Source organism: Penaeus chinensis, chromosome 3, assembly GCF_019202785.1.
Source record: "Penaeus chinensis breed Huanghai No. 1 chromosome 3, ASM1920278v2, whole genome shotgun sequence".
NCBI classification, from domain to species: domain Eukaryota; kingdom Metazoa; phylum Arthropoda; class Malacostraca; order Decapoda; family Penaeidae; genus Penaeus; species Penaeus chinensis.
Genome location: NC_061821.1, coordinates 18016171 through 18031170, shown reverse-complemented (window position 1 = coordinate 18031170; position 15000 = coordinate 18016171).

Sequence of the window (15000 nt, the reverse complement as noted above, 5' to 3'; positions counted from 1 at the left end):
AGAGCAAAATCCTGCATGGTATTACTATAATAATAACAATAATGATGATGATAATAATAACAACAGTGAGTCGCACACAACGCTCCCGCTGGTTAAATGAACACACGCACGACTCGCATATTTAGTGCGGCCGCGAGCAGAAGGATCTGGCCGAAGAAAAGGCATTCGAAATAATGCAACATTGATAAAGGTCAGTATGTTGCTGCAGGTCACACGGCGCGGCGCTCGCGGCGCTGCAGGATGTGTGAGGCTGCTTGGCCGACACTCCTGGCTGGGATTTACTCGGTGTGTATGCACATGCATATATAAACGTACACTCTCACACGCACACACACATACACACACACACACACACACACACACACACACACACACACACATATATATATATATATATATATATATATATATGTGTATTGTGTATGTGTCTATAGATTCACACATATATATATATATATATATATATATATATATATATATATATATATGTGTGTGTGTGTGTGTGTGTGTGTGCATGTACGTAAGTATATACATACACATATATACATAAATATATCTATATCTATATATATTTTTATATTTATATATGTGTGTGTGTGTGTGTACATATATACCCATATATTTATATATTATATACATATATACATATATATGTACACACACACACATACACACACACACACACACACACACACACATATATATATATATATATATATATATATATAAATGTACGTATATACAAATGTATATATATATATATATATATATATGTGCATATATATATATATATATATATATATAATATTTATATATGTGTGTCTGTGTGTGTATGTATATATGTATATATATAATATGTATATACATGTATATATTCACACACACACACACACACACACACACACACACATATATATATATATATATATATATATATATATATATATATATATATATATATATATGTGTGTGTGTGTGTGTGTGTGTGTGTGTGTGCATTTACACACACACACACAAATATTTATGTGGATATGTGTAAATATACATATATATATATATATATATATATATATATATATATATATGAACACACACACACACACCTATACACACACACACACACCTACACACACACACACACATACACACACACACACACACACACACACACACACACACACATATATATATATATGTATATATATATATTTATATATGATTTATATATACATATATATAATCTATATTTACATATATATACATATATACACATATATGTGTGTGTATGTAGATATATATGCGTATGTGTGTATATATATATATATATATATATATATATATATATATGTATATAAATGTATATATAATATATATATATATATATATATATATATATATATATATATATATATATATATATATATGTGTGTGTGTGTGTGTGTGTGTGTGTGTGTGTGTGTGTGTAGATATACATATAAATATATATATATGTATACATAATCATATATATACATACATATATACGTATATATAGACACACACATATATGTTATATATGTTCACATATATGTATATATTACTGCCGCGATAGCCCAGTGGTTAGCGCACTGGACTCCAGCCCTTGTGGTCCCAAGTTCAATTCCCTTCGCGGCGGTCGTAAAAAATGCCTGCGCTCTGACTGCTTGCTCGAGCTCGAGAAAGTGACATATCGCCTTGAGAAGTCAAACGCAGGTGTCAGAGGGGATGTCACCGCCGTGTCACAAGTGTTAGCGCGCCGAACCGCGGTTTATCAGGAAGGGCATCCAATCAGGCAAGGGTGACTCTGCCATATAACCTCTCAATAGTGAATTGAGAGAGGCCTATGTCCTGCAGTGGAATGAATGGCTGTTGAAAAAAAAGAAAAAATGTATATATATATATATGGATATAAATGTATATGTTTATATACACATATATACGTGTATATATATATATATATATATATATATATATATATATATATATATATATATATACATACACAAACACACACACACACACATATAAATATATGTATGTATACATATATATATATATATATATATATATACACACACACACACACACACACACACACACACACACACACATGAGGGGCTTCAAAAAGGTCGTGGAAAAAGGACCGTATGAGAAAATGGTTTCAGTTATGATGTTTACTTTTCAACATATGTTCCATTAAGGTCAATACACTTCTACAATCGTTGATACCAGCCTTTAAGTCCGTCTGAGTAAAACTGAAGGTCATGTGATCTAAACCAGGTCAGAGCAATTCTTTTCGCATATTCAAGCAATGGAAGAGTGATACCTTGAAATGCTTTTTAAAAATCTGAAAACAAAAAGAAGTCGGATGGGGTAAATCGGGGCTGTAAGGTGCATGTCGGTCGGATTTCCCGTAGAAATTCACGTACACAGCTCTTGTCTGCCGAGCGCCGTGAGCGTGTGCATTGTCGCTCAGATTTTACTTTGACTGGTCCACTTCCACCCCTGGGAAGCCACTGCTTTGACTGAATTTTATCCTCTGGATCTTGCTGGTAGAGCCATGTTTCATCCCTGTCACAGTTCTCTGCAGAAAAGCTTCAGAGTCCTCCCGCTTGTTCAAAATGTCCATTGAAAGATCAACCCTTGTTTGCAACAGTGCAACAACCTAGGACCCATCGAGCAGAAAGCTTGCTTAGCCCCAAACTCTCCACCAGAATTGTGTGTGCAGAACCCTCAGAGATGTTGAGTGTGTCTGCTACTGATTCAGTGGTTATTCGTCTATCCTTTTCAATCACGTTGCGAACAGCATCAGTGTTTTTCTCACAAACTGACGTTGATGGCCTGCCACTGCGGAGCTCATATTCAATTTCATTTCTTCCAATTCTGAACCGTATTATGCATTTACAGGTTATTAATTTCTTTGTGGCCTTGTCACCATAAACATGTTCCAGAGTGTCAATGATTTGCCTGTTCTCCCAACCGAGTTTCACCATGAATTTAATGTTTGTCCTGGCCTCGATTTTAGAGGAATCCGTGTTGCTTGAATGGTGCCTGACTTCCAACTGGCGACGATGCCGTTATTACCTGCATTTAAGGGCTCATGTTTAAACACGTTATAACATATTGGTACAATAATGTTCAGGTGCATTGAAATCAAATCCTTCCATATAATTTTTAGTTATGAACTTTTTCCAAGAACTTCATATATATACATATACATATATATATATATATATATATATATACACACACACACATACACACACACACATGCAAATACATATATACATATATATATATATATATATATGCATATATGTATATATATATATATTCATATGCATATATATATATATATATATATATATCGAAGGCCACCATCATTTGATATCGACCATGGCATTGTTGTCTCTACCCACTCACGTATAGGTAGAGTCAGTGGGTAGAGACAATAATGTGAATGCCTGGGCGAAAAAATGTGGGGAGCAAGCTCCCTCTCTCCACGCAGCTGATGGATCCAAAGGAACGGCAGGAGTTGCCAGAACGAGGTCACAAGCAACAACGAACTGCCTCAGGGACTCTGGCATCGGAGGTTTCCTCAGGTTGACTCCCGAAGCCTTTCCATCTGAAAGATGCCACAAGGTAGTGGACTGTTTTGTATAGGGTGAACTCCCATAGCCTTTGGCCATGCACGGACTGAACTACAAGGCAGCATCGGTCACCACCATCGCCTCTACGTAAGACTAACCCAATATTTGCAATTGCGTGTGCGCGTTCACAAATGCGCACACGCACGACGTGTATGAAAGCACACACACACACACACACACACACACACACGGACGGATTTTCAAATAGTGGGTTAGTTTTACATAGATACGATAGTAGTGCCTGACTGATGCCTTGTAGTGTGCGTATATATGTATTGTGGTTTATTATTCGTCTGAAGAGGAACTCGTGAACACGGTAAGAAATTAGTGAGTTTAGATGTAGATTCCTTGTTTACTAATGTCCCGCTTGACGATGTGCTAGATTTGGAAAAAAAAACTTTCTTCATCTCAAGAGAAGATCCCTATTCCGATCAATTTATCGAGCTCATTTGTTTGTGTGTCACGAATATTGTTTTTATTTTTCACGGCGAATTTTATAAACAAATAGACGGTATTGCGATGGGAAGTAGCTTAAGTCCGGTCATTGCGAATTTACACATGGAGATGTTTGAATATGAACTCCTTCCATTTATCTTCCCTCCCGGCACGATTTGGTTTCGTTATGTTCATGTTATTTTTTCTTTGTTGCAATTGAAGCGTTTAGACTTTGATGATTTTTTCAGAAAACTCAACAACCTTGCGCAAACTATCAATTTCAAAGTAGAATGGGAAGATTCGTGTAGATTATCTTTTCTCGGCGTTCTTTTATTCACTGTAAATGGCTCGCTTAAATTTTCGGTTTACCGGAAACCTACTCACACCGCTAATTACCTTCACTTTTTCTCGTTGTATGTAAAGAAGTTACTTGTCTCGGCCATGTTTCCTAGGGTTTATAAGTTTTGTGATGCTGAATTTATCGATTAGGAACTCATATTTGAAACGTTTCCGAAATTAGGATATCCTCGGTTTTTCTGAAATCAGGCACATTCATCTGCGGATGGAAATTTTATACTCATTCCCGTAATACTCAACTGGATAGTGACAATAATCTATTAATGATTCCGTATGACCCATCTCTCGATGAAAAACGACGCACGTCTTAAGGCGCTGGAATTGTTTTTTTTTTTTTTTTTTTTTTTTTTTACGTATCCGAACACGTTGCGTAATACTTTGGTTAAGCACAATGCCCCGGGCACGGCAAAGGTCGCGGGCTCGCGCCACGCAGCCGGCCGGGGGCCGCCGGGGTAACCATTCCCCGTGCCGCCCCGCTTCTCGGTCGGTTTGTGGCCCTGCCCTTCACACAGGCGACCGCTCCCGTCTAGACGTCCGGAATGGTTTCCGAGTACCGCCCCCTCCCCCCTCACTGAGGTGAAACAACCTTTGGATGGTTGCTTCAGAGGGATGAAAGGAACCAGCTGGCAAAAGGACAAAACCCCCCTTCCCTCACTGAGGTGAAACAGCCTTTGGATGGCTGCTTCAGAGGGAAGGGGGAAACACTTTGAAAAGACCCAGGTCCTTTCCTTCCTCACTGAGGTGAAACAACCTTTGGGTGGTTGCTTCAGGGGAACGAAAGGAAGTGCCCGACAAGAACGCAAAACCTCCCTTCCCTCTCTGAGGTGAAACAGCCTTTGGGTGGCTGTTTTAGAGGGAAGGGGGAACTACTTTGAAAAGACACAGGTCCTTTCCTTCCTCACTGAGGTGAAACAACCTTTGGGTGGTTGCTTCAGAGGGATGAATGGAACTGCCTGGTAAAAGTGCAAGACTCCTCTTCCCTCACTGCGGTGAAGCAACCTTTGGGTGGCTGCCTCAGAGGGCTGAGCAAAAGGGCTCCAAACAATGATGTCTCGTAGGTGGAAGGGCATCCCCTCTGGTCTCTCCCCAGGGGTTTACACCTACCCACGCGTTTGCCGTGCGTGGCAGCCTTGTGCGCTGTGGAGACGGGAGTCCTGGAGGTTGAGCGATGCCGTGAACGAGTACGCCCTGCGGCTAGCAACACGCCTCTTTGGTCCTCTATTCCAGCAAGACAGGCGGCCTGATCCCGGCCCGGTCACGGTCAATCGGCTGGTCTCCCCCGGGAGGCTAGGGTCAAGCAGTCATGCCGCCATTGGCACTCACAATGGTCCGTGAGTGCCGTCACAATGGCTATTGGCTGCGTATATCCTCTCATCACTCCTGTTGCTGTTAGACACTGGTTCTGACACTCAGCTTCCCCTTGTTGGACTCCGTGGTGGGTGGGGGCGTGAGAGGATGAAGCACTTACCAATTCATGGAAAAAATAATCAAACACCCCCCACAGACTGAACTTAAAGTTGACGAACCGCGCAAGGCCCAGACCACGGTAGTCACCATGAAGGCATATGTGCCTTCCGGTGGCAAAAGAAAGCCCCATGCACAGGATGACACTGTCACCCCTGCTGCTAAGGTGGACAAGACCGAAGCCAATGGGTCTGTCCACCAAATAGTCAAAGATCTTGACTCGCGAGCTGGCCTCTCCAGGCCAGCAGCTAAGCCAGGGAGGCCCCTGAGTTCACAGACGGCCTCCCCGATTGAGAGGGGAGAGCAGGCTGAACCAGCCGCATCAGCTGCTGCCTCCACAAACAAGCCCGAAAGCCGAAAGGGCGGGCCGAAGCGTCCGAGGCCGGAGACCGACTCTGATGAAGAGTCGGGACCCCCTAAACGCTTCGCCCAGTTCAAAGTGCCAGCTAAACCCGAAGGCTTCGACAATGCCTACCAATTGGTCAGGGCATTGGAGTTGCAACGGAAAATCCGGTTGTCGATCCGGGTCGCCCGAGATCAGGGCATGCTCATAATGCCCAAAGATCAAGCTACCTTGAATTTCCTCCGGGAAACGAAGGAGCTAACCGATGGGAGGAAAGTGAGTCTTTCCCCACTAAGTCCCGAGGAAAAGAGAACCAAGATGGTGCTACTTGGCTTCTCAGTCTCGTACGATGTGGAGCTGATCGCTTCACACCCACAGGTCGTGCAGGCTTCCCGAATGTCGAAGGGGAAGACCCCAACCAGGCAAGTCCTGGTGACCATGAAAGGTGCCCCAACCACTACCCTTGATCTGGGTAACTGGGGCACCTACAACCTTCGAACGTATGTGCCAGAACCACTTCGGTGTTTCAAGTGCCAGAAATACGGTCACCACCAGGCTAACTGTACAGCCAAGCCTAAATGTGGTGTCTGTAGCAAGGCACACAACACAGAGGTATGCCTCAAGGCATACAAAGAGGAAAAGAGGGACACAACAGCCAAATGTCCCAACTGTGCCAAGAAGCATCATGCCTGGAGCCTGACTTGCTCTGTCAGGAAAAAGGCGGCCCTCAGGCGGCAAGAGGTTGCTCAAAACCGATCAGACTTTGTTCCTGCCCCACCGGGCACCCATGTCTGGGGAAGGAACAAAAGCGAAAAGGCCTCCCGACCTCCTAAGAGGAAGGAAGCCGCCCCCCAGCCGACACCGGATGTCTCCAACAAAAAGGAGTTTCCGACAATGCCAAAGGTGCAGAAAAAGAAACTAAAGAAAAAAGTTTCTAAGAGCACCACAAAAACCTCCCCAACAGATGATCATCTCCTCTTTGACGAGGACGATATGACTCTCCTGTTAACTGCTGTTGTCACAGCAGTAGCAACAGCCCTGGGGAGGTCGAGTGAGGAGGCCGAGAAGGCAGTTTCGGTCGCCATGACGGCAATGACCCAGACTGTCGCAGCCCTGAAGGGAAAAAAGCTGGCTAGAGCAAAACCAGCCTCACCCTTATCCCAGGACGAGACTCCCCTCCCCACTCCAAACCAGGCCATGCCTTCACAGGCAGAGCCAAAACAGGCTGAATCTGTGCAGCCAGAGCCAGATCACGCTGACCTTGCCCAGGCAAGGCCAGCAAGGCCAGCCAAGAAAAAGCCTGAGAGAAAAGCCGAACCAACCAAAGTCAGAGCTACCAAAGGCTCTCCACCCCCCAGTGGACCCAAGGATAGCCTGACAACAGACGAGGAGCCCTCAACCAGCGAGGACCTCGCAATGGAGTTGTCAGACTCCGACGATGTCTCTGATGTAACTATCACTGAGTAACATCATGACACACCATCTAAGCATCCTACAGTGGAACATCAATAGCTTCTCTGCAAAGAACGCTTTTCTCCAAGCAGTAGTGCGATCAAGGAACATTGACATTGTCATGCTCCAGGAGACATTAACAGTGGACACTGTTCGCTTCTCAGGGTACCATGCCTTCACACTGCCACGAACACCTGGCAAGAGAGGATTGATCACTCTTGTGAGAGCAACAATCCCCTGCTCCGCAATAGCCGATGCATCGCACTGTGGAGACGATGTTGAATCCCTTGCCGTCGAGGTTCACCTGGCCGGGGGGCCCCTCAAACTGTACAATGTGTACAGCCGGCCACGCTGTAGAAGCTTAGACATCAGCCAGGTCTGTGCTTCTGCTGCACACGACCGAGTGATCATAGGGGGAGACTTCAATGCACACACCCCCATCCTGGCTCCCTGCCGGGCACCGGATGCGGCCGGCTATCACATAGCCGACGTGCTAGAGACATTCCCTGAGATCGCTCTCCTCAACACCCAAGAGCCAACGTACGTCAGAGGAGGGGTCCTAGACCTCACCCTGGCCACTGCGACTCTGGTCGGGAGGATTGGCTGGTGTGTCGATGAGACCGTCACAAGTGACCATTACGGCACTATAACTACCCTCATGGATGCTGGCCCAGCCGAAATCCTAAGACCGAATCCAAGATGGAAAACAGACAAGGCCAACTGGCAGGCGTTTCAAAACGCCTTGGCCCTCTGTCTGAGATGCAACAATCCCCCACAAAGCGAAAATGTGGAAGTGCTCGAAGCTAGCCTGCTAAACGCCATTAATGAAGCAGCCTCACAGACCATACCCAAAACTCGGCCTGGGTCCAGAAGTCACAAGACCATCACGCTGCAGGTCTTCCTCGCGCCGCGGGAGAGGCGGCGCCGAATTCACTCTCCGGAGGAAGCTGATGGCCAGGGAGGCCGGCAGTGGGCTAAGTGAGCTAAGACGCTTGCGGCGAGAGGCGTTGAGATTCATCTTCCCGGGTTAAAGAAGAAAAGGAAAAGCGAGATGGCTTCTAGTACGCGCTCGAACCCACCTGTCTGGCATTCCTGCCATCCTGAAAAAATAGAAGGAAAGAAAAAATAAATCATCCAGATCGAGCAACATCCGCTTCCTCCACCGCAATGATTTTTTCCTTTTTCCTCGCCTCGGCCGAAGGACTCCGAAGGGGCCCAAAGGAGTCAGGGGATGGGGGCTCCTGACCGGAAGAGCGTTTCCATTTCCGGCGAAGCACGAAAAGGGGAGAGGACCCCCCCCCCCCAAACACAATGCTCGTCGCGCGAGCGTCGAAGCGGAGTTTTTGCTTCTCTTACATGTCTTTTCTTTTTTAACCAACTGGGAAGTATGCTCCCCGAGACGGCTCTTGTCCACTCGTTTCTTGCTCTGTTTTCGAGCAGCAGCGAGGGAACTCAACGTGTGACTGACGTGGCCAGTGTGTGTGTGTGTGCGTGTATTTGTGAGTTTAGCGAAAGTGTTCGTCGACGCTCCTCTGACGCACAGGGCCTTCCATTCCCGACGAGAGCCTCGCGCTCGGCTCCGCGTCTTCGAGAGCGAGCTCAGCCTGCGTCAGCCTGCGCTCCCTTGACGACACGCGAGGTCGCGACGCTACGCAGCAGATTGGGACAATTAGCGGCGAGGGCGCGGCCCGATCGCTCCCGCCGGCTGTCACGGCATGGCACGCCCGCGTCGGAGGAATGTCTCCGCGGAAGGCGGCGCGCTGCGCAAGTGGAAGGAGCTGACGAGTTTCTTTTCCGTTCAAATGATAAAAGCAGAACTTCTGGTGAAAAAATAACATGCGATTTCACATAGCGAGAAAACAAACTGTCCGGAAAAGGGTTTTGGTAATATGAAAAAACAAATAATGTTTGTATTTCCATAAGTTTGCGTATTTCTCATTTCGGCAGCATTTTGAAAAAGTATTTCTTACTTATACAGATATATCATATTTTGAATGAATATATGAATATGAAGAAAAAGACATAGTAAACACATAATATCATTACTCCTAGCAAAACTAGGAAAAAAATAAACTAAGATTCTCTGCCACACAGGCAAGGATATGCGAGCTCATCTAAGGAATTCTTCAGGTGAGTAGATCACGCCCTCACACTCTCCCGCGAAGGAAGTGGCCTTTCTGAACCATAACGACCGCTTCTGCGCCACAGAACGAACAGCTTCCGACCGCAGACTCGCTCCCAATAAACCTTGTTAACCGGGAGAACCATCGCCCGCGTCGTCACTCTGTTGCGTCATCTCACGAGTGTCGCTCCTGTCTCAGTCACTCACGCCCCCCCCCCCCCCCCCGCCCCCACGCACTCGGCGCTCTATGGCTTTGAGCACCGAGGAGTATACACTGTAGATTAGTCTAAATCCTGTAAAAGCACAAAGAAGACTCTTAGAGCTGTTGCATATAAACAAAAGTTTTGTCTTTGACTATGCTCTTATAAATATGTAAAGGAATAGATAAAATTTGAGAGCAGATGAAATAATATAAATATGGATGAAGAAATTCATAAATATATAAATTCAGGAGGGAAAAGAGAAAGAAATACATAAATACACTTAAGCACACACGCATGTGCCACTACACACACACGCACACACGCTCACACGCGTTGATATTATCACACTGACGCACTTCCCCCGTCCTTTCTCTTGAGCAATTCTGATCGTCTGATTTTTCCGCAAAGGAACGCTGAAATGTATGAAAAATGCAGTGTGTTACCTGTGACTAATTGGCAAATGAAAATATAGGTACTGCTTTCCCTCGTGAGAGCAGGGAATGGTGTCCGAGGCGAGAGACGAGGCCTCTTCAGTGGTGAAGCGAATGGCTGTCGGAGTGATTCACGAGGCAGGCGTCTCGAGGACAGACAGGTGTGTGGGAGCGCTGGCTCTCGAAGGGTTGTAGCGTACAAAGTGATCCCAGCCTGCAAAGAATCGACCATTTTGACTTTCGAAGGTCTTCAATGCCCAACAACTCCCGTCAAATGTTGCCTCGCGACCGTGTCATGCGTCGCAGGTCTTCCTCTGGCGCCTCAAGCAGATGGCGACGCTCGAACTGTGCGTTGATGAGGTTAGCAGACGAGGCCGGGGCACAGGTACGGAGGATTCTAAAAAGGGGATAGAAATAAGCTTAATATTTCTTTCAGCAGTTAGACAAAGCCTGGATGGAGTGCAGGTGATACTAGTATCGGTACACCTGAGTATATATATTTATTTTGTGTATCATGAGAATTAATTGCAACATGCGCTGCCGTGTGACGGGTCACTCGCCACGCGCAGAAACTGATAGTGGCGCACTTGGACTCAGGCACACGTGTGGGCGGACTGTTTCTCATTTCAGTCATCTATAGATACATATATGTGCACGCGCGCGTACACATATATATCTATATATACATATGTATACATATACATATATAAATATATATCCATATGTATACATATACACATATGTATACATATACACATATATGTATATATACATATGTAAACATATACATATATATGTATATATACATATGTTTATGTACATATGTATACATATACATATATTTGTATATATACATATATAAATATATATACATATGTATACATATACACATATATGTATATATACATATGTAAACATATACATATATATGTATATATACATATGTTTATGTACATATGTATACATATACATATGTAAACATATACATATATATGTATATATACATGTATATATACATGTATATATACACATATGTTTATGTACATATGTATATGTACATATGTATACATATACGTATACATATGTACATGTATACGTATATGTACGTGTATACATATATGTATATGTACATGTATACGTATATGTACATGTATACATATATGTATATGTACATGTATACATATATGTATATGTACATGTATACATATATGTATATGTACATGTATACATATATGTATATGTACATGTATACATATATGTATATGTACATGTATACATATATGTATATGTACATGTGTATACATGTACGTATATGTACATGTATACATATACATATATATGTATATCTACATATGTATGTATATATACATATACTGTAGAAGGCTATAGATGGAGCCCTTTAAACATTGGTTATGCAGGGGTAGACATAGTGGTTCTAACGACTCTCTTTCTGAAGAGTACAACAAGTGATGGCAACACAAGTGACGAATACACATTAGTGGGCAAAATTTAGGGTGTTTCAATAAATCCGACTTTTTCAGAATCATTCAGCAAGTTGGTAAACAGGCGCCTACTATGCTTAAATGACGACATGCAAAATATTAGACAAATCAAAAAATATCTACTATTCGCAATTTTTGATTAAAGTATAATACCATTTCCGGCGCTGGGATGAGGTACGGCGGCCATAGCCGGTTGTGACCCGCATGACCCACGGAAGGGCATTTCGGTTCATCCAACATTATGGCAGAATCAAACATAGGGTAACTTAGGTCATTGCGAATGATTTTCTGGGGACTTCCGTAAAGATTCCCAGTCACTATGCATTTCCATATAAACTTGTGCTACCATAATAATGCTCATTACTCGCTCACCTCTATTATGGTGACGATCTCGTCAGTGGCAATATGGCACTTCGACGTGGTGGTTTGCGCAGTGCCGATCCACGTATACTAAAAGAGTTTGGTACCATTGATTTTTGCCACCTAGACCACTGACGAAGAGTGACATTCTTGCTCGATACTGTGCCTTAAAAGGACGTGGTAACCAGACACTAAAAGGATGCTCAAAAGATAGCTTGCCATGCAATAATTTGACTATTACGGAATCTCAGATTTTATCCAAGTTGCAGGCGGAATTTGCTGTGCTGTATAGCAAATTCGGCATTAAGACAATATCACCTTGGTATATGAAAAAAATAAATAAAGAAAGAGTACTACGACTCCATCAGAAATGTAACACTGAAGACAAAATTCTCGAAAACTGTGATTGTGTCATTCAAGGCAAAGAAACAACCCCGAGAAATCCTCAAGGAAGATATATATTTGTATGATGCAAAAGTACAAGGAAGCAATGGATCACTCGGAAGTGTTGATTATCAGGCGCAAAGACGGGAATTTAACAGACTGAAATGGAAGCAGACCAACAATGCAGAAGTCCCATTTATATGCAACAGTGAAGATATTGCAGAAATGTCTTTTGCCAGTTGGTGTCAGGTGGCTGGGATTTTTTTGTTCCCTCCTACACATCTGCCTGACCATTGACACCATACTGACCGAGCTGGAAGGAGTTTGTGATGGTGATTTGCCCAATAAATCCAATATTGGAATAAAGAACAACACCATAAAGTGTCTGAAAGCACCGAAAACAAAAGTATTTTTGCTTTTGCAAAAGTTCATGCTGGCGTTCTGCTGTGAACAGCAATGGAATGACTCTTTTCAGAACTGCTATTGAAACCTCAAGGAGGTATGCCAGGATTGGCTGTGAACTTGGCTTTCCTAGCAGCTACTTCTCGTCCATCAACAGACATCTGTATAATGCAGATGATCATGATTACGTCGATGAAGTTGCAAAGATCTTGAAAAGAGGAATTCGTGAAAAATGGCCATACACACCAGCCCTATTCAAAAATAAGGAAAGGCACAATTTCACTGCAGAAAAACTGTGTAATCTGAGTGTGAAATATTTAATTTCCCATCATCTGACCACAGATATGGAGTTTGCATACTTGGCCTATGATATGCATGAAATCGATATGTGGAAACCCAAAAGTTCATTAATACCTGGCCATAATCAAAACTGTGAAAGACTTATTGGAGACATGAAAAAATGTGAAGACATAAACAGAACTGTTGTTGTAACAGAAACTAGAGAACGGCGCAGTCGGAGATATGGCAATGTAAACAAAGGAGTAGAATGAAAATGATATTGTATGCAATATATAATGTTCCAAATAAAATCATTACTAGAATCCTTTCCTTTTATAGCCTCTTGTTAAATAGAATAAGTTACTTCAAATCATTTAAGCGAAGTGCGAAGTCCGAGAGCCAAAGCATGCTCTCGGCGACCCAAGCCCGATTCGGTGGGAGAGAACACAAAGTAAAGAGAAGTCAAGCCTACTAATTGAAAAATTAGTCTTATGGCAATTACAGAACTTTATGTAATATTAATTTATAATATAAATAATTTTGTGCAAAAATATTAAAGAAAAGTACAATATTGAGGTATTTTAAAAATAAAACAGTTATACCGACAACAGAAAACGAGGCATTATTTGGTGTTCGAAGCGGTGTCTAAATCATAATTTTATCAAAACTTTCAATTGAAAATAGAAAATGCGAGATATTCTTTGATTTTAATAAAAAATACATTTCCAACCTCAGAAAATTCATAGGCGCCTATTTCTTAACTTGCCCCCGGGATTCGAGCAAATTTTAGAAAATCGACAATTATTGAAACACCCTCGTGGGCATGCCTATGCTGGAAGGCCTGCGCCTCGAACTCTACCGCGATGGGATCTGGGTTGTTGGAAAAGGGCCTGAGAAGGCAGCCGCGCCTCCAAGCCTCGAGGACGAGGAGGAGTTTCCAACACTCGGGAGCAGAGGTCGCGGAAGCAGCGCTGAACATTTGGTAAATTCTGAGTGTAAAAGTTCCCTTTGTGTGTATTTTATGTCTTATGTCTGTATCATTAATAAAAAGAAAAAAGAAAGAAAAAAAGAAAGAAAAAATTATATATGTACATACGACCCCGTCTTACTCTGATAGATACATAGGCTACAAAAATATTTAGGTGTGTGTGTGTGTGTGTGTGTGTGTGTGTGTGCGCGCGCGCACGAATGTGAGTGTGTACGTATGTCAGTATGCATATGAGTACGCACGTATGCATGCATGTATGTGTGTAATTGTGTATGTAATTATGATATATATATATTATTGTATGTAATTATGTATCTAATTGTCTGTGTAATTATATAAGTATGTACCTATGTATGTAAAAACGTATGCATGTATATATGTATGGATGTTCATATGTCTGTACCCGCGCATATATATATATATATATATATATATATATATATATATATACATATACATATATATATACACACACATACATACACATATGCATATGCACAAGTGCATATGCATATGTGTATGTATGTGTGTCCAATCGGGCAAGGGTGGCACTGCTGTTAAAAAAAAATGTATGAATGTATGCATGTCTGTATGTATGTATATGTCCATG